The sequence below is a fragment of the Strix aluco genome, chromosome 1 (genome assembly GCF_031877795.1).
Source record: "Strix aluco isolate bStrAlu1 chromosome 1, bStrAlu1.hap1, whole genome shotgun sequence".
NCBI lineage: Eukaryota > Metazoa > Chordata > Aves > Strigiformes > Strigidae > Strix > Strix aluco.
The window spans coordinates 147,443,041-147,466,114 of NC_133931.1; the positions used below are offsets into that span (position 1 = coordinate 147,443,041).

Below are 23,074 nucleotides of genomic sequence, written 5' to 3' on the forward strand. Positions count from 1 at the left end.
GGTAGCATCTTGAAGAAGCCAAGGTTCCCATCTCTTTGCCCTCTGGGTCAAGGGAAGTTGCAGATACAGCCATGGGATTTAGTTCCTACAGACCTTCAGGCAGAGTGCCAGTTTCTTGGTACAGATGAAGCAGAGCGCTACGCAGTCTTTGTCCATTCAAACCCTCCCCAGCCGTGTGTAGCTCAGTTGCTTTGCTGGCAAGTGAGGCTGGGTTGCCTGACGGGAGGCCTTCAGCCGGCACAGGCTGCAGCGCAGCACCAGCAGCCATTTCTCACTTGCCGCATCCTGGGGATGGAGGAGTGCCATGGGAGCTGGCTCCTGTTTGCAACAAAGAAAATTCAAATCAGAGTGAGGTTTTACACTTTTTTTTTAAAATGATTCCTCCCCCAGCAGTGCTGTCTACTGGAGATTTTCAAAAGACTGGCCCAGGCAGTCCCCTCCAACTCGTGCTGCCAGCATCAACATCTGCAGGAGGACCTCACTGCTGCCTGGCAGAAAACTTGCACCAAAACTGTTCCAAGCAGCACAAAGCTTTCAGTTTTGCCCTGCTCTTTGTTCTTGTTCCTGCACATTTCCACTTGTTTTCTAAATGTTGCTTCTTCCACTGGTTGCACAGATTTGTAAAATGCCAAATCACCTCAAAGCCTATAACCCGCTACATAAGGCTTTGGTCTGGTTTATTCCAGCTTCATGCCTCTGTCAGTGACACTAAAATGGACCGTGGGTTGGACTCCAGATGTCCCAGAGAGGACAGATGTGTGCGTCAGTGCCACCTCATTAAGTCGTTTGTTTAAAGCCCCCAAACAATCCACTTTCATGCACATGGAAATCCCAGCCTCCCTCTTTTCACCTAGATGTGGATTCTCCCCCGGCAGATATGTGTTGATCTGCTCAGTTAAAAATCTTCAAACCCCTAAAATTCTGGTCTTTGACCCTACCCTAAAACTAATTTGAACTATTCTCAGCTGATCTGGAGCTGAAGGAGATGGCTTTTAACTGGAAATACCTTATCTTTAGACAAGTAATCGCTGTTAATTAAACCAGTAAAGAGACATTAACCTCAGTTTACTTAAATTTCAGCCTGTGGATTAACAGGCAATCCATGATGTCCTTTTAAATGAGGATGTTCTCATGGAATTGGACAATCCCAGCACCAATATTCTTTTTCTGTGAGATCTGAAAAATAAACCTTGCAGCATGGACTGAGAGTAAACTCCCCTGCATAAAGCACACATTTCTAAAGCTTGCTTTCTCTGTTCAAAACAGATGTACAACTCCTTCAATTCCAAAAATTATTTTAGCTGTAATAGAAAAAAATCTGTTGCTAATACAAAAGTTACCATGTGGAAATAGAAGGGGGTGTTGTGTTTGTACATGAAGCCTTCCCACACTGGCACTCCTCAGATTCATGAGTAACAACGCGGAGGTGCTGGAGTTGTAACAGCAAGAGCTTGATAGAAAATGGAAAAGAAGCAGGCACAAGATTTGACAGTGCAAGAATAAAAATATTCATGGTAAAATATTTCACATTGTCTAAAAAACTCAGCTGCCTTGCTGTTCACTTGCAGAAAGACAGTGATAACTGTGATAATTGCAAAAATGGTGATAATGCACTGGGACAAATTGCTGGGGAGATGGGAAAGTCCAGGTAAGATACACCCGGACGGGGCTGCCAAGCATATTCACGCAGCACAGGGAGCCCCTGAAGCACTCCTTGCTTGCAGTGTGGCATGTACACTACTGCCAAAGAGAGGATGGATGGGCCTTTGGACTGATCCAGCAATGTGTATACACACGTACCTATATAAAAGTTTTTTACCTGAGGTTTGAATCCCCCAAGTCACGTGTCTGTGTTAGGCTCTCACTTGGGCCAGAGCCAAACACCACCAGTGAGGCGTTATGGTTACACTTAGCGGTCTTCAGTGTCCACAGGTTGGATTGTCTGTGTACCATCTTGTGTAGTGTGGTTTGCACCACAGGAAAGTGAATGCCGGCTGAAAAATGCCAGCAATTGACACTTGTTATTTGCTATCAAAAATGTGTGTTGCATGGTGCTAGTCAACAGTGAAATGACTCTACAGAAAGTTTTTCCAGTGACTACAAATTGGAGAAAGCCCCATAAAACTTAAAAAAATTCTGCCTGTGAAATATCATATACAAAGTCATATTTCTCTTTCTGCAGATTCATTACTGTGGTCCTAAACAAAATCTCTCTGTTCTTTGGAAGTTTATTCCTTATGTAGATTCCCCTTAAAATTAAAAAAAAACCCAATCCTTCTCTATATTTAAAACCACCATTGTCCTGGCAAATAGTTCATTTTCAAATTTTGTGAAACATGGAAAAAACATTCTGTCTGCACAGAGAATTTCTTCCTCCTCAACCACCTTTCTTTGTAATGAAAAAACATCAATGTCATAGGTCAAATAAAGCTGAAAATTTATTAGTTTATGGAAGTTAGCAAACCTGTTGGAGCTTTTCCGATCAAGTTTTGATGGCTATGCTCTTTCCCAAACAGTATCAGTCTTTTTTCTCTCTCCCACTCTCTTACATGCACACATGATTCCTGTGACTAAATCAAGTCAACAGAGGTACAGTAGATTTTCTATGCCATAATTTAGATTTAAAAAGTGGTTCTGAAATTTCACATATATCAAAAAACCCGAATGTGATCCCCAGCTATGACAGATTCTTCAAGAATAGTCTGACTGTCAGTTGAGTTAGTGAGGAAAGGCAAAGATGAAGAGCAGATATAAAGAGATCAAAGAAAATTTTTACTCTGCCATTAACCCCCCTCTGTGTTTTTAGTAATGTTCCTACTGACTTTGAATGTCCCATCCTGGATTTACTAAAATAAAGCTACCAAAGGTCTTTTTTTTCCCCCACTTACCACCTTGGCTCCGATGGTGTTCATGCTTAGGGGGCAGTGGGGGAGGGAAAAGCAGGGGGGAATCAAAGCTTTAAAGTGCACAGACTGGCAGCTAGAATTGAGACCTTGACCTGTCACATCACGCAGCTCCAGTCAGACGAGATGTGACAAGGAGATTGCACAGCACCCTCGCAGCGGGCACCTGCACCCAGGACCTGCCCCTCACTCTGCCTAGGAGCCACTGCAGCAGCAGGGTGAGAGCGGGGGCACAGTCTCAGCCCCCCAAATCCATCAGGTTCACACAGAAGAGAGGTGTATTGGCATTTAAATGTGATCTGAAGCATGTTTGTTGGTTTTACATGTCTGGCTCAGGGAGGGTAGTAGCTGGGATGACTCCAGACAGAAAATACAGACTCCAGTGCTTCGCAGTCCCAAAGCCTCCTTCAGCAAGTGGAGTTCATAAACCTCCTGGCAGCTCCGATTATGATATCCTCACTCATAACAAGCAATACCTAACTCCAGGGGAAATCTCTTTGATTTTTAATTTAGCCTAAAGTTGTCACATAGGTGTAAGACACCAAGACTCAAAAGTTCCTGGAGAGTTAGAGAGTACTGGCATTTGCATTTGAATCTCAGCTGCTGGCTCCAAGTGTGAGGGAGGAGACAGGGGGCACAGTCTCCCCTCTTCTTCCTACTTGCATGTCTTGCATATTTTGTTTTAGCAAGAAAAATGCTGGGGTAGGTCCCAATGTTTTTAAAGGCTGTCATATTAAAAACTAGCTTAAAATTTGTTAAGTTTTTTAAATTCAGGCATTTACTTCTTTAGCTGAGTGACTTTAAAGAAGTGTAGTTACAGTTCTTCGTGAGTTACAAGAGATCCCAAGTAGTTTCTGTGTCTATCAGCCAAAGCTCCTGCAGAGCCAGTGGTTTTTACCATTTTAGCAAGTACAACCCTCATATTAAAAGTAGGAAATGGGGGCATATATAAAGTCTCACCACAGCCAGTAACAAAGTCAGAAATAACATCCAGAAGTCTGTCCTGACTCTGCTGCCAGCTCTACCCGACAGGCCATCCTTCTTCCTTGGGCGCAGAGACAAATTTTTGCTTTTTAAGCTTAGCACAAAACCTCAATTTTCTGTTTTAGTTCTAGCACTACATGCCTTTGCTCTTCCTTGTAGCGTGTCCTTCATTCACGTCCAGTGTACCCGCGTGTCCCTGCACACGCATTGCTCGTCCCCCCGTAAAACCTCCTGTCAGCTGAAGGTGACCCGGCTGCAGTGGAGCTGCACGTGGACAGGGTGTCTGTCCGGCTGCCACTGATGCTTTGTCCCCCAGATTCACTGTGGTGGCTCTGCAGAGTTTTCTAGACTGAATGCATAGTGGAGAACAAGGAAATCAGTGCAAATATTGGAGACTCGCGTGATTGCATGAATGTTTAAGAGAGTGTGTTTGAATTTGGTGGCCAAGTGACCACCAAAGGAAGAGAGAGAACACTGCATCACAGGCTGTAATAGCTACAGATGAGAGACTGATTTATATTCCTGTTTTTCAGAGAGTAATAAGGATTCACCTGTTTGAAAAGAGATAAGCAGGCTGGACCTTCAACTCTCCCATTTGGTAGCATTGTTGTTTAAAGTGAAATGTTTATTGTCCCTAATGAGGTTAATGTAAAAAGGTGTTGTGTATTTGCATGCCAACTTCTGAACCTCCAAAAGAAACGTGGTGAAGTCTGAAAGTGTAGAATGACACTCAGCAGCAGGTCTTTGATTTTGAATTATCACTATTTAGAAAAATGACATATCAGATCCTTCTTTTTTTTAAATGTAAGAGCAAGGAAACTTTAAAAGTAATTAAGAAGCCAATAACTTAAAAACACCAAGGTGACTAGTTTTTTAAAATGTTGCCCTAGGGTTCTCTGCTACAATGAACCATTAACATTAAAAAAAGAATTAGACACTTACATGGTGGCAGGCAGCATGAGTGCTTTCTTTCCTAGACAGCAAGACATACCAGGATAGAAACAGTTCAACATTAGAGCATAAACAAATCTGCAAATGATCAGCCAAGAAAACAAATCTGGTTGATTGTTTGACAGTTCCTTAACCATCCACTGCAAAGTATATGGCTATTGTCTCCCGCTGCTGCAGCAGGGTGATAAAATAACAATAATAAAGATAACAGACAGAAGACCCATTGCACTATGTGGATTGTGCACTTGATCTTGCAAATCAATTTATGCTTACCTTGTCTCATTTGAAAGTGATAGCTGGAAGGTGAAGAAACAAAATAATACACATCTAAAATAAATGGAATTAATCTGGAAAAATAGGCTCACTTCCATTTGTTGATGTAGTGCTTGCCTAAAAAAACCCTAGCTTTGGGTCACAGTACAAATCTCAGTGTTTTGCAGTGTCTATGCACAAATACAAATACCTTTGATTCAGTTAAGCACATGCCCAGCTTCAGACCTGTGCTTAAGTCCCGTTTATCACAACTAAATACCACTTACATACAGTACTTTGCTGAATCAGGGGCTGGACTCAATGTTCCTATGGATAGGCAGCCATATGCCATGCGTGCTGTGGTATACAATGCTTAATTTCCCAGGGGAAAATAAATCTTGCAGAAATTTCTCTTCATCAGGCCTTTTATTAGACACTGCTAGATCTGAGTCCGAGGAGAGCATGATTTCCTTGGCTGCAATGGCATGTGTACTCCTGGAAATATCTGGACACACCAGCACCAGAACTGGTACCAATAACAACAGCCAGCTAGACCCTTGCTTGCATGTTTATTAACAAATAATTGGAAAAATAAAACCAGAAAAGAACATAACTGCACCTGGAACAACCTTGCCGTGCCACAAGCCTGCCCTTCCTGGCTGCCCACCGCCCACCAGCCCCTTCCTTTCCTGGCCATGGTCATCTCCACATGTCAGGATGCCGCACGGGAAGCAGTAGCTCACTGCCTAAGCAGGGCTGGCTCCAGCACTGCAGTGGGGACAGACCCATGACCCTTCCCACCCCGGCCCACCCTGACCTCTTGGCACATATGCTGACTGCTCATAAATGCCTCCGTGAGCTGAGGGCAGGTAAGCAGCAGAGCACATGAAGGGGAAATGTTCCAGGCGTTGTGGGCCAGGCAGGCTCAAAAGGCTGCTGCTCGGTGGGTCACCAGGTATTAGTGGAAGGAATAACAGCTCTGACTCACCAGTGAGCCCACCCAAGCATCCCGAGGGAAAGCTGCTGGGAAGGAAACCTGCTGTGGTTTTCATTTCCTTCCTTGCCAGATTCGCCCATCTCCTTCTTTCTCTCACCCCTTCCAGTTTTAATTTACCAGATACACTCTTAATGGTTTGGCACCTGATGGAAATCAAGGACAAATTAACGTGTTCCTTCTAATTGACGTACCAACATTTTCTAAACAAGTTCCCTTACTCTCCACCCTGGGAACACTATACTCCTGCTCAGGCATTACTATTCCTATTTTACACAAGCAACAACAAAACCCACTCTTAAAAGGATGGTGTCTATGATCTGCTTTCCTCAAAAATGCCACGCATTCCCAGGGGCAGTCTCCCCTCACCACTGGTGAACAGGTGGTCGCTGCTGGTGTTGGGTGATATACTGGATGGAAACTTGCAGACTGGTGAGACTTAGGTGCCTGTTCCCTCTCAACATCATCTTTCACCTTCCATCATACAAGTGCAAGTAAGATTTTTTGAGCCAAGATTTTTATTGCCATATTCCTATGTAGCAGCTATGTTGGGTCATGGTGACAGATGTGGACCAGAGCCCTGTGTTACTGGAGATAAAATTCAAACCAGTTTAGTCCCTGATGGTTTATTTCTTACCCCGATGTTCAAAGAATGATTTGCCTTCCTGCTTTTCCACCTTTCCTTATCTTTTGCTCCATGCAGCAGAGTCCCTTGGGATCCCCCAGGGTGAGGAAAATTAAACATGTCACAGTAGCTATTGCTGCTCTCTCAGATACTCTCTTCCAGCACATGTTTGAAGAACATTTCCTTCATCAGCAACATCTCCTTCAAGCATCCCCTGCACCACACCATCTCCCTGTTTGTCTATGGCCCCATCCATTTCTCCATTCATTTGTGGATGGAGAAACCAATTCAGCTTAAATGTAACAAAGGAAAAATAAGGTAAAGACTACCCTTAAGAGTGAAGGACTCCTGGGTACCTCTTGCTGCATGGGTGGACAAAGCTCTGCCTGGTCATAACTGAGAGAGCTTCTCTGGGGCAAGAACAAACAGTCAGAGGGGAAGGAAGTGCTGTTTCAGCTCACTTTGCTGTTGGGGGAAAAAATCACTCATAGAATCATCCCTGACTGCTTTGGTATTTTTTCAGGCTGAGACACTTCTTTCATTACCATTTAAGTTACCTTTTTAAACACAAATTAAATAAGTCTTCTACTCTAGAGTTTCTTTAGGAGCAAAGCAGTCTTGCTAGCACAAAAGGTTTCATTGCATTTTAGCTGACCTCTGTCCATCTGGGAAGAGAGGACATCTACAGAAGAAGTAGTTGGGACCAAATGCAGACTGGACTGTGAGTCTGGGCAGTCTCCTCTTTTACTGCACACCTGGGTGTGAAAGAATTAAAGCCCGATCTGAGATATGAAACTAATCATATATTAAGGCATCTTCAGAGGGTGAATTTTTTCTTGCATGCTCCCGGGTTAGCACAATTAAGATCAAATCATTGATCAAATTTAGATCTAGCCCTGAAAATGGTGAGTGTCTCCTGTTGTTCCCATGTTCCATGGGACTGTGATTTCATGATACAAAATGTTCGGCAGCAAAACAGGCTTGTGGTACTGCTGGGGCCCAATCCATTCTCTGCCCTCCTTTTCCCTCCAGCTCTGGCCACTTATCTCTGCCCCTGCACTGGGAAGAAATAATCTGGCTGGGTGTAACCCAGGAATAACTTAAAGTAGGGATGCTAACAAATACTGTACAGTAAAACCATCACCCAAGAGCACATGTCTGCTGTTTGCTTAGTGGAAATGAGGAGGAGAATTACAAGCATAGACCAGACTGGTTCGCTCTATCATTGGAGCCAAAAATACACACAAACGAAGCTACCGAAGACACATCAAGCCACGCTAATAGGACCAGCATCTTCATGCCTAGATATTGCTTAATGGCCCAGATGATTTCTGGAGGAAGAAAGAAGCAAGATACGTACACAAATAAAATCAACACACAAAACCAGTGACCCACACATTGGGTCAAAGTATTGGACCAAATAGCTTCCTTGCCCCCATATCTCAAATATTTCTAATCTAAGACACTATAAAAGATGAGACTGCTTCACCTCTACCAAAACAGCTTCCTTCAAAACTACAGAAAAAAACTTTGTAGAAGAATAACACAAATCAAATTGTGTACACTGCAGGAATTTACCAATCTGCATCACCAAGAGAGAAGAATAAGACAGACAAGCCATTTATGTCTAACATGCTGTAGTGAGAGAATTGTCATTGTCTGGGTTCTTTTATAAATAAAATAAATATAAAAATACGACTAATTTTCTCACCTAATTTTCCTGTAGAACTGATAATTAAGTGTTGTTGGCTGCATCACCAGCACACATTTGTGATAGTTGATATAGTGTCTCTGCATATTTAGAAGCTAAAAATCGTCTCTTTTGCTGAGTAAAAACACGTGTTTCATGGCCTTTTCTCCCCTTCAAGTAATAAGCCAGCTTTTATTTTTTAGAACTTGCCATCAGTGAAAAGTCTTACGTTTTTTTAAATCTTTCATGTATCTGGGACCTCACTGAAAAGCAATTACTGTGTATATTGTAGAATGAGTTTAAATATATTAACAAAGCCGTAAGATGCTAATGCATATATTTTTAAAATGTACGTTACAAAAACACTGGCTCTAACACAGGGTCAAAGTTTGGAGGGACAAACCTCTGCTTGGCGTGGAAGTCCGTACTTCAGCTGTTGGCTTTACTTCACTGTGTGATGTTTTGCACATCCATTAATTTATCTTCTTACGTGTAAAGTGATGAAAATACAGCTAAGACAATACTGGACATGGAGAAAAATCATCACATATGAGGGAAGCATTTGTGGCTTTCCTCACAAGTCTGTACACCCTCCAAGTGTGGTTCATTCTTCATACAGCAGCTCAGCAATATCGCATCGCAGAGCCAAAGCTTTATGGCTGAGAGCTATGCAAAAAGAAGATGAACAGATTGGATAAAAAATTAGAAGATTTAACTTAAGATGCCCAAGCTGGAGATAGACAGTTAGAGTCTTTGATGAAGAGCTTTTGCACATCCTCAAGAGTTAGGTGCAGCTAAGTGAATCCCTTTGTTCTTGACTCTTCCTCTCTCTGTGGCTGCAGCTCTGGCTCCCGAGGACAAATCTCTCGCACTGCGATGTTATGGTGTGTCTGGGACTCACTTCTGACCACACCGACGGACAGGCTTTAATGAAAAACGTCTCTATGCAAATCAAGGGCCCTGATGCCTGTGCCAGGGCACCCAGTGCATTGCTTGTAGGCACACACCTTTCATTTAGTTTCACTTATTTTAGTACAAAAAGAAAAAACACACACCCCTTCCAGGAGATGACATTAAAATAAATTGTGTTTAAACTGAAACCAAGTACTTGTACAGTTTTCCCCAGTATGAAACTCATTTTAAGTTAAACCATTGAAAGTTCCCTGAGTACATGAGGCTTTGAAGAGTGCGTACTTACTACCCATGACACTGCAAATTTTGGCACTAGCCCACGCTAACTCCCACGTCATGTACTCTGTAGTGCAGTGTTAGCAAAATTGCTGTTGTTTACCGCAGTCACCGTACCTAACCAAAGCCTGCATGAAGCTATGGCTGATGCTTATGTTGTGCTGCAGGGTGTTTTTTGCCACCCTGAGTTGGCAAGAGACATTAGAGGAGACATTAGAAGAGACTCCCTCAATATCATCATGTGAAAGTAGCCACAAAGGTATAAAAATTACATCACGTGTGCAAGTTTTCTTACTAAAGTAGATAATGAAGTAGGACCAAAGTCCTGATTTAACTCTTGTAACAGGATCAGTGCTGCTTCTGCAAACTCTAGAGTCTGCATACTGCATCGCAAATCCTTGAGGACTTGTTAGCTCCTGCAAGTCCCTCTGGGTTGATTTAGGAGGTTGGTTGTTGTTTGCCTTTATATGGAGACATTAGGAGAGGTGGGAATTGTATGCAAGCCTTTGTCACCACAATTTGCAACCTGGAAAATTAAATCACCTTATGTTAATATTCCTGCCCATAGGCAATGGTATTTTGAGCAATCCAGTAATTATATATATATGGCTTTCACTCTGGCAATTAAATGTCAGGGACTGTGAATCGAAGCCCGCAGCTGCCTGCAAGGACAGAAAGCTGTTCTGCCAGCAGTGACCAGCACAGACTGAGCATGGGAGTAGCTTCCCCCCTGCCCAGCCTGTGTTCTTGCCTGTTTGCCACTCAGTCTGACATGTCGTGTGTGCAAAGTCCTGGCAGCAACCTGACACTCACCAGTGATGCCTCAAAACCTAGTATTTTCAGGACCAACCATGCCTTCTTATAAATTCCAGATAACATTTTAAAAGGCATTTCTAATGAAAGGCTTGTTATTTTCCCAAGCAGAGACAGGCAGCTCCAGCTTTCTCCTTTCTGCGTCTTCCCTTTTTCCTCATCACCATTGTGTAACAACCCACAAGATACATGACATTTATCACAACAGTTCTCATCCTTTCACCTGACAATTAGAAATGCCCAGTGGGTGAGCTGGAAGCCTGATATTTGTGTTTGTATTTTTGAGTTTCAGCATTTCTGTAACCCTTCGTTACCACTAGTATAGCCAAAAGTCAGCACTTACTTCACACAACGGGCACATCTACATCACTAAAACACATGATCTTCTCAACAGATTGAAAAGGAGCTTGGGCTGAAGTCTTGTTTGTGTGAAAAAGCACCTCCACCGGTATTTTCTGCTCTGCTGACATGTTACAACCAGTCGCCCTTACCACTGGGAAAGTTTCTCCACCTCTTCTTCCTCTTGGAAGAAAGACATCAATCAGTGTGAGGCAGTGATGAAACCTGCCATTTCTTTGCCTATGGACAGCTAAGGCCAGATCCTGCTTGCAGCAAAACCAGCTTGAACTACTGTTTATGAAAATGCATTCTGACTTCACTTCTAAACAAATGATAATACTCTAGCTTTTTTCATACCTGGCATAATTTTATTGATCACAACATCACCCCACTGGTGTTTGCTCATTACCATCACATATTTTGAGGTACGTCACATGGGCACACCATGCTCAAGTAAATTGGGATAACTAGAATTTAATTAAACAGAATGATTTAAGACAGAATTAAATTGAAATTACACAAATTATGATGAGTTTATGCCCAGACCTAGTGCTGATGGAGCTACTAGGATTATTACTCCTGGATTTATTTGCAGAATAAATAACTAAAAGAAAAGCAGATTCTGACTTGCCTAGACATGTCTGCAAACAATGAAACATCATTGTTGTGGTTTAACTCCAGCCAGCAACTAAGCACCACGCAGTAGTTTGCTCACTCCTCCCTGCCTCCCAGTTGGATGGGGAGAAGAATCGAAAAAAAGTGGGTTGAAGTAAGAACAGTTAATAGCTAAGAAAAAATAAAATAATAACAACAATAATAAATTGTAATAATTATAATTATAATGAAAAGGTATATAACAAAAAAGAGAGAGAAATAAAACCCAAGAAAAGACAAGTGATGTACAATGAAATTGCTCACCACCTGCTGACTGATGCCTGAGCAGCGATACGCCCCTCCTGGCCGGTTCATGTGCAGAGCATGATGTTCTATGGTATGGAATATCCCTTTGGCTAGTTCGGGTCTGCTGTCCTGACTATGCACCCTCCCAGCTCCTTGTACACCTGCTTGCTGGCAGAGCATGGGAAACTGAAAAATCCTTAACTTAGGATAAGCAACAACTAAAACATCAGTGTGTTATCAACATTACTTTCACCACTAAATCCAAAACAGAGCACTGTGCCAGCTACTAGGAAGAAAATGCACTCTATCTCAGCCGACTCCAGGACAATCATTAATCATGCAGGAAACTTGTTATATTTTGGTGTATTTGATTTTTGAATACTAGGCTTATTTTCTTGGTTCCCAGTCTCCATAGCCCTGCCACCATCACCGGTTGCAAGAGAGGCAGTTTCACAGGCGGTGGCATTCCCCTGCAGAGGCTGTAACACCGTGCTGCCCAGAGGCATGGCGTGTTGATTGAAGCATGGTCTCTATGTGTCATGTGTCAAGGATGATATGTCACCAAATCATCCTTGCATCTCTACGCAAGGTGTTGAGATAACACTATCAAATCATGGTCTCGTGACTGTTGTTTATTTAGTATCTAATATAACAAATCACTATAAACTCACTCCGGATTAATGTTGGTGTCATGAATGTTTCCTAATGGATACCAAAGCTGGGATCAATGTAAGGAAAGGATTTCAAGTATAAGTTTACAATGAAGTAGAGACACGGAGCTGACTTCCTGCCTGCAGCACAAATTACAAGTGAGTTTACACTGCATTGTGCAAGGGCAGAGGGCAATATTTGTGATAAATTATTAAGAAAACAAAGCTTCCTTCCTTCTTTCTACGAAGAAACAATTTTGACTATATTGGTTTGCTACTTGCAACTGTTGGATGAATCATGTTGTGAGCAAAATGTGAGCTCTGGCTTGTCAGTGGACTAGTTACCACATGTACTTACCACTCATGCTGGCTGACCTGACATCACCCAATTGGACATCATCATGTTTTTTCACTCCTCTTTTTCACGTTCCATGATTCGGCATGTCTTCTCAGACCCTTCGAGATGGTCCATGACTGTGTCCAGTGCTAGTGCAGCAGATGTGGCAGCATGTCACCATCAGTGACAGAAACCGTCACGGAAACTCTCACCCTTTCCCACCAGGTTTCCCCATGCAGCTGGTGTTTCACAGGGGCCCATGGTTCAGGAGTGAACAGCAGATGATGCAATTTGAGGGCAGCATGCCGTTACTTTCAGTTTTAATGTCTTGCCATTGCTACTTTGAATAGCTTTGTAAGCTTGCCTTGACAGAGTACTTTGTCAGATGGCAATATCTATTTTAACAAAGGGGTTTGGGGCAGATAGATAGGTTAAAGGGCAATTCCCCCACTTTTAATTCCTGTTTCCTGGAGGGATGGAGGAGATGCCTGCTTCTGCATTGGCCCCTAACCTCTGCATGGGTCATTCCTGACCTGCTGGACATCACAACCTGCTGCACAGGGTCTTCAACCCACTCCTTGGCAGGCAGCAGCACTGTGGGGTGTTCCATGTGGGGCTAAGGCATACGAGAGAAAAAGGACAGACACAATCCTCTTCCTCCTTCATGCACCCTCTCTGCAGGTGGGCAATATGTGCTTTTGCACTGCTGCAGGCTGGAGCTGACCCAAAGTGGCCAGGACCCCCTTGCCCGGCAGCGTTTGGTGGCAGTGCTGCCACACACCATTCCAGGCTGCACAGGGCTGAGCCGGTGCCTAAGCCTCACACACGTCTGTAGGAAGGAGAGCATTAATGTCTCACTTCAGCCTCATCCCGGATACGTGTTTGTGCACGTGTGCATTTTCACAGCCTTGCAAACAAACAAAAAGTATGGTTCTTTCAAGCAGTGATAGTCACACAAGAAAGTGGTAGACTTGGGACATCAACACTGCAGCTCTGGTCTGACTACCAGACTGGGAAGCCCCTGCCCCTTTGCATCACTACATCCAGCTGATCTCAGCAGGCACATCCCACTCTCCTCATCGGTCCTGCCAGCTGCAGCAAGGCCAGGAAAACATGTGTAAGCTGGACTGCTGGGAGTTACGAACATCTGAGGCGTGCTGGGGGTTGTAGGTGTTACTGTCCCTGACTTTCTGCCCCCACCCCAAAAGAAGGCAGCAGGATGCTGGCTCGCACCTCACCGGCTCCCGGATTACAGCCACTGAGGACAGAGAAAACCAGCTTGCAGAAAGGGGCTGGGCTGTGAATTGTGGCTGCAGATGCTGGTCTCGACCTAGCGCTGGAACCACCCCGAGCAACAGAGCAGGGCAGCAGCAGCCCATGAGACCTCACACACAGCTGTGGGCAGCTCTCCAAGTGCCTGTCTCTCAGCCTAGTGTCAGAACTGGGTTTGAAGCAAGCTTCAGTCAGGTTTAAAGTAAAATAGTGTAGCAAAGACTGAAGGTCCTGGCTAGCGGTGCAACCACATGCTGCTCTGAGCCATCACCCAGTCTGGCCAGGCTTCCTCGCCGGTTGCTGAATACTGCAGGGTTACTCCTGCCACAGCCCAGCACCTTGGTGTCCCCATCTGAAGCCCAGAGCCCACCAGACTTCCCTTCCTTTGCAACACATTGCAAAACATTTTGACCCAAAGCTCTAGTTACTGCTGTTCAGCTGATGATGCTGAAGGCAAAATGGCAATAGCCTAGGACTTGGGGGAAGGAGAGAGGGAAAGAAAACCTCTTCGTGTGGACCCACAAACAGCACCACAGATGAATATATAAATGAAAAAGATCTTCATTTTGGAAAGGGTGGGTGCACTGAGGCCGTTGTAAGGCAAAGCAAAATAACCAAGCTGTGACCGGTGCTCTGGCAGCCATGACTTCTCCACTTGCAGCAAAGCGTTTCTCACTCAGAGGCACCGGTTGCTAAACAGCCTTGAAAGAATCCAAGACACAACTTTTGAGCTGATACCCAATCGCCTTCACTGCCAGCCAGCCAGCGCCATGGGAGAAGCCAATGTCTAAGGGGTGCAGGTGCTGGGTCCCTCCACACTGCAGCAAGGGGAAGGCAGGCTGTGCAGAGCCTCAGTCTGTGGGAATCTCCATGATTAGAAATGACTGCTTGTCCAAAGTATTACAATTACTACTTTAGCTGCTCCTCTCTAATATATCATGGTTTCTTTTTCTAGCACCTGAGCAAACCAAGCACAGAGAGCACCAGAGGTTGCGTGATGTTTTTATATATTAATATGCCTTTGCAGCACTCCTGGGTAAGTCAGAGCAACGAACCTTTTGATTTCCAACACAACCAGCAGCTTGTAATCCAAGACTGCCCAAATCAGAAGAGTACAAAACTTTAGCTTCAACCCCCTGCTTTAATTTCCTTCAGCAATTTATCACCTCTTTGCAGCTCACACATACAGAACAACCAGGAAAATTTCTTAACACCCCTATGGCAAAGCCGCATGGAAGCAACTGCCACAGTATTTTTTTATTATTGTTTTCAGGGCCTACAGCAAAGCAGTCCTAAAAAAAAAAAAAAAGGGCATCCAAACCCAAGCTGAACTAAGAAAAAAAAAAAAAAATTAAGTGCCTATCTTCCACAGACAAGACACATGCACAGAGCGTGAGAACCCACATGAAAGGGCAAAATGATTTTTCTTTCAAACAGAATTACCCTGGAAAACATATTGAGAACAGCGTCATCTCCAAATATATATTTACACTACCTACATACACATGTGTGTTTGTATGTGCATATATTATATATTTACACAGATTATTTGAAACACTTTGGAGCAGGGTGTTGCTTGAAGTTTCACATAGGAAAAAGAGAAGTAAAATACACTCCCTGTTCTAAATCCACTGGTGCTGCATATTCATTTAATAATTTTTCTGTTCTATTGTTCTCCTTTTCTGTTAAAGCTTCTAGCCCAAGCTCAGGCAGCCTGTGTAATTCCAGCATGGATGGATTTCCCATTCATATGGCAACTGATTCTCTAATGAAGTGAATACTTGGGGCTCAGTTCTTTGCTGCTCCGTAGCCTACATTCTCATTTTACAGTGGTGTGAAGTGGTGGTAAAATGATGCCTTACTAATTGGTAGTATTTTACACCCACTAACCAAATTCTTGGAAACGGTGTTGATGATTAAGCAGAGTGCAAAGCCAGAAGAATCAGACCTTAGGGGTTTACGGCCAGGAGAGGTGAGAGCAAGCGCAGTCTGTTGGACTTGCAGCGCTGCAGCCTTGCCACGCAGGTGCTTGTGCAGCTCGTTCGGTGCTCTACATGACCTGCTTGTAGCCATGCAGTTCTTTGGACTAGGGCTGTAGCTATGCCTTCTCTAATTTGGAATTTCATTGACAGGTTTTGTGGCCAGGTTTTTATGTCAAAGATGATGGCTCTTATTCAAGAGTCATCTTCCCTCCCCATGCCCGGCACAAGGGCACATTTAAACCACATTAAATGCCAGAAACACATCCAGCCCAGATTTGAGACCATCACATGACAGGCATGTCACCACTTGCCCTGGGGTTTATAACCCTGTCACTGCTGAGATTAGTGCCTTTCCTCGCAAGAGTGTGACCAGGTTAATTAACTCCCCAGCACTCACCCTTATCAGTTAAGAATGATAAGGGTGCTTTGATGGGATGCATTTCCACAAAGCTACAGCAAAGAGCAACAATTTTATTTCCAACCCACACTTCTTCATTAGGTGAGTAGACAGCCAGAGCACTGAGCAGAAATGCCCCACCATTTCTGACTGGTTGGTGTACCTCGGTCTCTGTTCGGAGCTCCTTGTCTGTCTGTCAGACCGTGAGTTCTCTGAGGTGAGAAGTGTCTTTCTGTGGGACTCCTCTGCTGGTATAGGGGAGTCCTGACCTGTGAGCAGGACACAGACCAATTTCTCATTTCTCATATAGAGAGCATGTAGAAAAAGATAATTTAGCCCAAACCCTTTTATCTACTCTTCTCTGAAGTGTTTGTTACGCTACAGGGTGAACATTTCACATGGGGCAGGTAACTGTTCCCATTACCCTTTGCTCCCGAGACTTTTTTTTTCATGCAACACGTCTACTGCAGAGAAGAGCATTCGTGTAGCTGCATTTTGCTCTCACAGCCTCTCAGTAGGAGGCAAAATCCCTTCTCTTCTATCTCTGTCCTTGATGGGCTTGCAAAGCCCACTGAGAAGAGGCTGACATGCAATCCTCTAAGTGCCAGCGTTGTGGTTCCCTGCTGTGACCTATCTTTTGCATGCACAGTAGACGTTTGCCTGCTTACAGACAGTGGTGTATTGGCACTGGGGTATCAATTAGCCCTTTCAAAACCAGGAAATATAATGGTCATGTTATTTTTCTTCCTGGGACCACCTACTTACTGGTAGTCCTACAGCATTGTTAATGCAGGATCCAAACACTGACACATCTGCTTACAGAAGAATTTTCCTCTTATGCCCCATGTGCTTTGTACTAGGTATGCAGGAGCTGGGAGTTTAATACCAGAGGCACAAGGGAGTGTACATGTGTACAGACTCGTGATGCTTGCATAGTAAACCCTATGTAATCCATAATAGAATGTAGTATCAGTCATTGTGTCTTTTTTGATTTGTTTTTTTCTTTTCTTATACTACATATAGTGCACTTCCAGAAGGAGCTTTTCCATTGCACACAGGATTTCCTTGGAGAATGCGAAGGATTCATCTACTTGATGTTAGGCATCCTACTGAGACTTCTAAGCTGCCTGCTCTAAGCGCTCTTCATAGCCATGGGAGGGAGGCGAGGTTTCACCCCATCACAAGAGGCATGATTTTTCTCCACTGACTGCAAAGACACTCTGAAGTATTTGGCTTTCACTTGTCTCTAAATGTCTAAGGTGCAGCTGGATGCTGCAGCTAAGCTGATCCAAGAGCTGCCAGAACTCCTGAGCACATGCCCCCTCCACCTGCAGTGCAGGGGATCTAGCAGTCCTGTGGCTGCTGGGGACCCTGTTCAGCACACTCATCTGGGACGGGGTATGGGAAAGGGGCCCTCCCTTTCAGCAGCACCCACAGGTAGAAGTAAGGACAAACTGTGCCCCAGCACTTAGATGAAAAGATTTTTACCTTTGCTTCTACTTTCCTACTCTATTTAATTATTTTTAAATCTCTCTAAGATCTGCTTCTTCTCTCTCAGTTTTCTTCTGCTGTCTTTATTATATTTCTTTATTTTCCCCTCCCCTTCCTACTCCCTTCTTGCAGTTTTTCTTCCCTTAACGTACAATAGTGTATTAAGATGACAGACAGATAAAACATTCCTACATGTGGGATAGGGCACAGCTGTTAACACAACCACACCTCTCCCTGGAAATGGGCTCACAGCTGAACTCTGTAACTTTTACTTACACTAAACTCTTAAGTCCAATTAGAATTTAAATAAATCAGAAGGCAATTTGCTATCCTATGGCTGAAAGCAGCAAACTATCTTACTGACATTTTTAAAAAAACGGTTTAAACTTTAAAAACTGTTTCTAATTTGAACATTATAAAAGGCGACTCTGATCCAATTTTTGGACCATTTCTAAACAACACTATACCTGTCCAAAAACAAATACCAAGGCCCTGCCTTGGGCTTAGGGATGGGGCTGAGGATGTCCTCTGGGAAAGGATCAGTATAGGCTTTCCCTGGTCTCATATCCTTTCCCTAGGCTTTTGCTGCTGGGGAGATGGGAAATTGGCCTAAATGGAGCTTTGGTCTGACACAGAATGTGTCGCATGTTATCAGCACTTCCCAAGATAGAAGCATCTCCATCAGCATCTATCATGAGCAAAAAAGTCATTCTTTTCTGAAAAAGAACTGAAAATTCAGCATAATGAGTGTTTTGCCAGCCTTTGCAGCTAAGGCTGCATGGACACACACTAAATGAAATGACCTAATAGAGTTAGGAATTCACACTGTTCTTTCAATTCAAATACTCATGTAGCTCAGAAATCATGTAGTAGGCCTTTATTTCTTCAATAAAGTACTCTTAATTTTGTTTGCTTTTGTTTTCACTCAAGCCTGATCTCAGAATAACTGTTATACCTGAGTTTAGAGTGAAAAATCAAGCAATGCAATTTTGCTGCAGGCAAATTCAGAGTAACTGAGCCCCTGGGGCAGGTGTAGTGAGGGATTTGATCCTATCCACCCAAAGAAGAGGGATACGGCCATGTGGCCGAGCGGCAGTGGTCATGAGCTGACGTAGGGAGAGGCAGACAGCAGTGCTCAACACCTCCCTGAGCTCAGACCATGTCCATCACTGCTCTTGGCTTGGGAGGGTCACTGGAATTGACACCAGTTTGGGAACAGCTCGTTACAACCACCCATGGAAATTCATGTAAAAATGGCTTATAATGGAAAATTCAGTAGTGTTGCAAAGAGTAGATAAATCTGTGCTAGAAGAAGAATGCCAGGCAAAATTGTCTGGTGTACCTGTGCCCCCCTTCTGCCTACAGCACCAGGCTTTTGACAGTGCAGCTTACACAGATACCCCAAACTAAATAAGCTATACTAGTCAAAGCTTTTACTTTTCCCTTAGCATAACCACATCCACAAAGGGCTTTTGGTAGTATAGAAACGCTGTTAAAAAAAAATCACACTTCTAATCAAGAGTATTTTTCTGGTAAGAGTTGCTAGAGTGTGATCTTAAAGCACTTTACACTTGTGATTCTTCTCTGTCGTGCTCATGCTGCACCACAGCGCTGCAGGAATCAGGAGCACTCACACAACATCAGTAGGCAATCTTCCCTGGTCACAGCATGTGCCCAAAGTGTATATTAAATACCCATCAATATTTGGCATGAGAATCTATTTGCCATCCCACTGTCACACAAAGACATTTCAGCCTTAAAGCTGTACCTGTACAGCTATACCTGTACAGCTTTAAACTAAACCTGCACTTGTACAGCTTTAAGTTAAACCTGCCGGAGACTGCTCTCAGCCACCAAGGCCAGCCAGCCCAGTATGGACTGTGTCTTTGCTACCGGCCGCTCTTCTCTTCCAAAACCATGTGGCTGCCTCCGGTCTGGTCACTGGGAAGGGCCCACGCTGGCTCCCAAGCACTGCCTGCAACCCGCTGGGAGGGCTGCTGCTTCCTTGGACCGGGTACCAGCACAGATGACCGAGTTCCCATCCCAGGGATTTTCCCTGCCGCTGTTTTTTGACTCAGATGGACGCAGACAAGATGTCTGCACAGAGTGCCACACGCGCGGAAGATCTTCACTTAGATTCTTGCACAGAAGGATTTGGACTCTATAGGCTCGGGTCAGTAAACAGTCTTCACAAAGAACAGTTCAGCAAAGCATTTCCACATATGCTTAGCTATTTATCACAGATTTCAGCTGCTTTATAAAGCCCTGTTTCTGTGCTTCGCGATATAAAGTGGGTGGAAGCCTAGTAGGAAATGCAGGTCATCTGGATGCCTCCAGCAGCCTTGAAGCGCATGTGTGGTACACATCATGGTGTCCGCATGGTGTATAAGCAGAACCTGTCCCACTTTGACCATGAAGATGGTGGCCCTGCAGGTATTCATACCCCTCCAGTGACTTGACAACTCTTCAGATACAAGGACATGGAGAAACCACATAAGAATGCAACAGCCACAGCTCCTGTAAGCAAGGAAAGCTCTGCAGGAGCAAGTAATGATTTTTACTAAACCAGTTAAGACTGTTGGCAATAAGAGACTTTAAAAAAAAGTATTAAAAATGTTGTGTGCAAAAACTTATCTTTTTTTTCTGACTATCTTTTGAGCTAGTAACAGGTATTGCCTCCCCCTTGCTATTTTCCTTAGACCAGCCCAGCTGTTACTGTTAAAATTACTCTCGCTCCCTGCAGAGGAGTGGATCACCTAAAAGAACCAAACCTGCTGCTTCTAGACATGACACAACTTCTTCATACCAGTGTCAAAACAATCTGCCTCCCTTTCCACGGCATAATCCCTGAAGCCAGAAATTGAGGACTAACCAGCACAGCTATCAAAAGACACATGGCTAAAGCAGAGAGTAACTTCCCAAGCCATTGTGTGAGCATCATGTCTGCAGATAGTATTACAAAGTCCTACTGGTTGGACAGATATGAGATTAGATTAGATCAGATCAAATCAGATTTGATTAGATCAGAATTAATTCAATATGGGTGCATTATTATCTCTTGACAGGAATCTTTCTCTCATGCTGGGATTTTAGGAAGCCCTGCAACATCCTGAATGGTTAGAAAACAAATACATTTGTATTCTGCCCACAATTTGTGATTTTGTTATTGTTAAAGATTTAAGAGGTGACTGAGGTGTGAAACCAAATTGTAATCCTGTTCATGACAGATGTACCATATTACCAACACCGTTGGAAGTGCTAAATGACAATGTCACATGGACAATTTTTAGCTGGAAAGGAGAGATTCACTCACAGTTTAAAGGATAAATAAACACTGCATGTTTAAAGATTCTCACAGTAAAAAATAAATACCTTCTGAACACAATGATTCCTCTCTCAGGATATGGTTACCTGTTTGCACCATACAAAACCAACAGCAGCATAATGTTCCCAACCCGAAATAGCTGCTACATTTCTGTTCTGAAGGTTGTTAGACATGATTTTTGCATATCCTAAAAGTCTGAATGCACCAGTGAACAACAGCTAACTTCCCCGATGTTTAGCATTGCGCAGACTAAGTGCTGAGTTCTTACTTACTCGATAACAGGATTCCTCAGCCTCCTTTTGCCCTCATTTTTTCTGCTGAAATAAGAGCTTGAGTTCAGACACCTTAGGTTCTCAGCAGGTCTGGAGGCTCTCACTCCTCTCTGTGCATGGGAGAGGAAATGCCACACTTCTCTTCTGGTTTTTGTATGGGAACATTTGATGAAGAGAAGAGGGAAATGGCAAACTGAACACTTCTCATTAGGGGAAGTAGGAACACAGCTTTCTCAAGTAAGTCTGCTTACACAGCTGGAAGGTTTTAATTGCCATATATACACATGTAATAGCTTCATTCTTGTGTTCTTCCTATCTCCTCATCCCTTTAAAGTTTTTTCAGAGTCAAATAGTGAATGGCTTCAAGGTTCATCCACAAACTATTGCTTGTACCAGGGGAGGTGGCCATCAGATGCCTGTGCAGAAAAGCAGAATGAAGGACAGGGCTGGAAGGTCTCCCAAAGCTCCTCAGGCTCCCCACTGTCTACATTGTGAGAGAGTATCACAACATCAACTTAGGCATGACTTAAAAGGCAAAAGCAAAATAAATTCTTCAAACACCACTGATGTACAGTGATGCAGCCCTTCAATCAAGCCATCAATGGCCTCAGGTTTATCCTGAAGGCATATCAGATCCAATCAGCTTCCTAACTACTATTGCTTTTTACAGATTTCTTACAGGAATCAGGGGAATTAGGCCATGTTGCTGCTAAGACTTCTCTTCCTTTGGGGGTACTACCTCTCTTCCATTGTTTGAAAAGTTAACTGCATGGTACAAGATGTTTCTCTGTGTTTTTGGAAACTCATGGTCACAACCACAGATTTAACTGAGTTTTAAATGCAAGGCGACATCCATGTTTGTGTGCTAAGAATAATCAGTTAGACCTAATAACAAGCAAAATTGAGCCCAATTTAAGGTATTCTTGGGTTTCCTTCTGCTTCTGTACTTTATTTGTTTTACTGTTTGCAGTGCTCCTTCACCTTTTATTAATATTGGATGCAGACTGCTTCATCACTCAGCCACATTTGAGAGGAGAAATTACCACTGGAATGGCACACCTGAAAACATCCTTCCTTGGGCGGTCTCTTCAAATCCACCACAGAACCACAGTTGCGGCTTTTGTCTCATTCTAAACAATTTATCCTCTCATGAAAGAGATGGAAGAGGGATGTGAAGGCGGACACCATTCAGGACATTACCGTACTGGGCTTGTGAGTGATGTCAAGAAGCTTCCTTTGGGTTCCCTCCCCTTAACCTCCTGCTCTGCACAGCTTGGTTCACATCCATCAGATACAACCTGCATACAGCAGCCTCATTTTTACTGATGCTAGTCATATTTTTAGGAATTGGGTATTAACCACCATTTCCATGGACTTACTTTTGTCTGCAACTTTCACGTTGTCTTGGATAAAAGGAGAAATATTTCTTGAGATGTATTTAACTGTTTTCACATGTCCTGGTGAAATACTGCTGTCACATGCTCCCCTCCATCTCTTCTGTGTACAGGCCTAGGGACACTAAAGAACAGCAGCAACGACAGAAGTTCAGATACAGAGATAAAATATGGTCATCTCAAAATTTGGCATAACTATTGTATATCAAAACCACAGAATTTCCGGTGAATGTGCAGAGGATTTCAGATATGACATTTAAAAAGCACAAGCGAGAAGCTTTAAACTATAATGTGTTACTAACACAGCTAAAGCAG

General features: G+C 43.6%; 1 long non-coding RNA gene across 1 annotated transcript; it reads right to left on the reverse strand.

The window, feature by feature from the left end:
* Nucleotides 1-299: 299 nt before the first annotated feature.
* On the reverse strand, nt 300-22,844 carry LOC141934235 (uncharacterized). The gene is made up of 3 exons (XR_012626292.1): nt 22,745-22,844; nt 4,830-4,860; nt 300-318 (listed from the first exon to the last, which is right to left on the reverse strand). It is a non-coding gene; the product is annotated as an uncharacterized LOC141934235 (long non-coding RNA).
* Between the last annotated feature and the right edge of the window lie 230 nt (nt 22,845-23,074).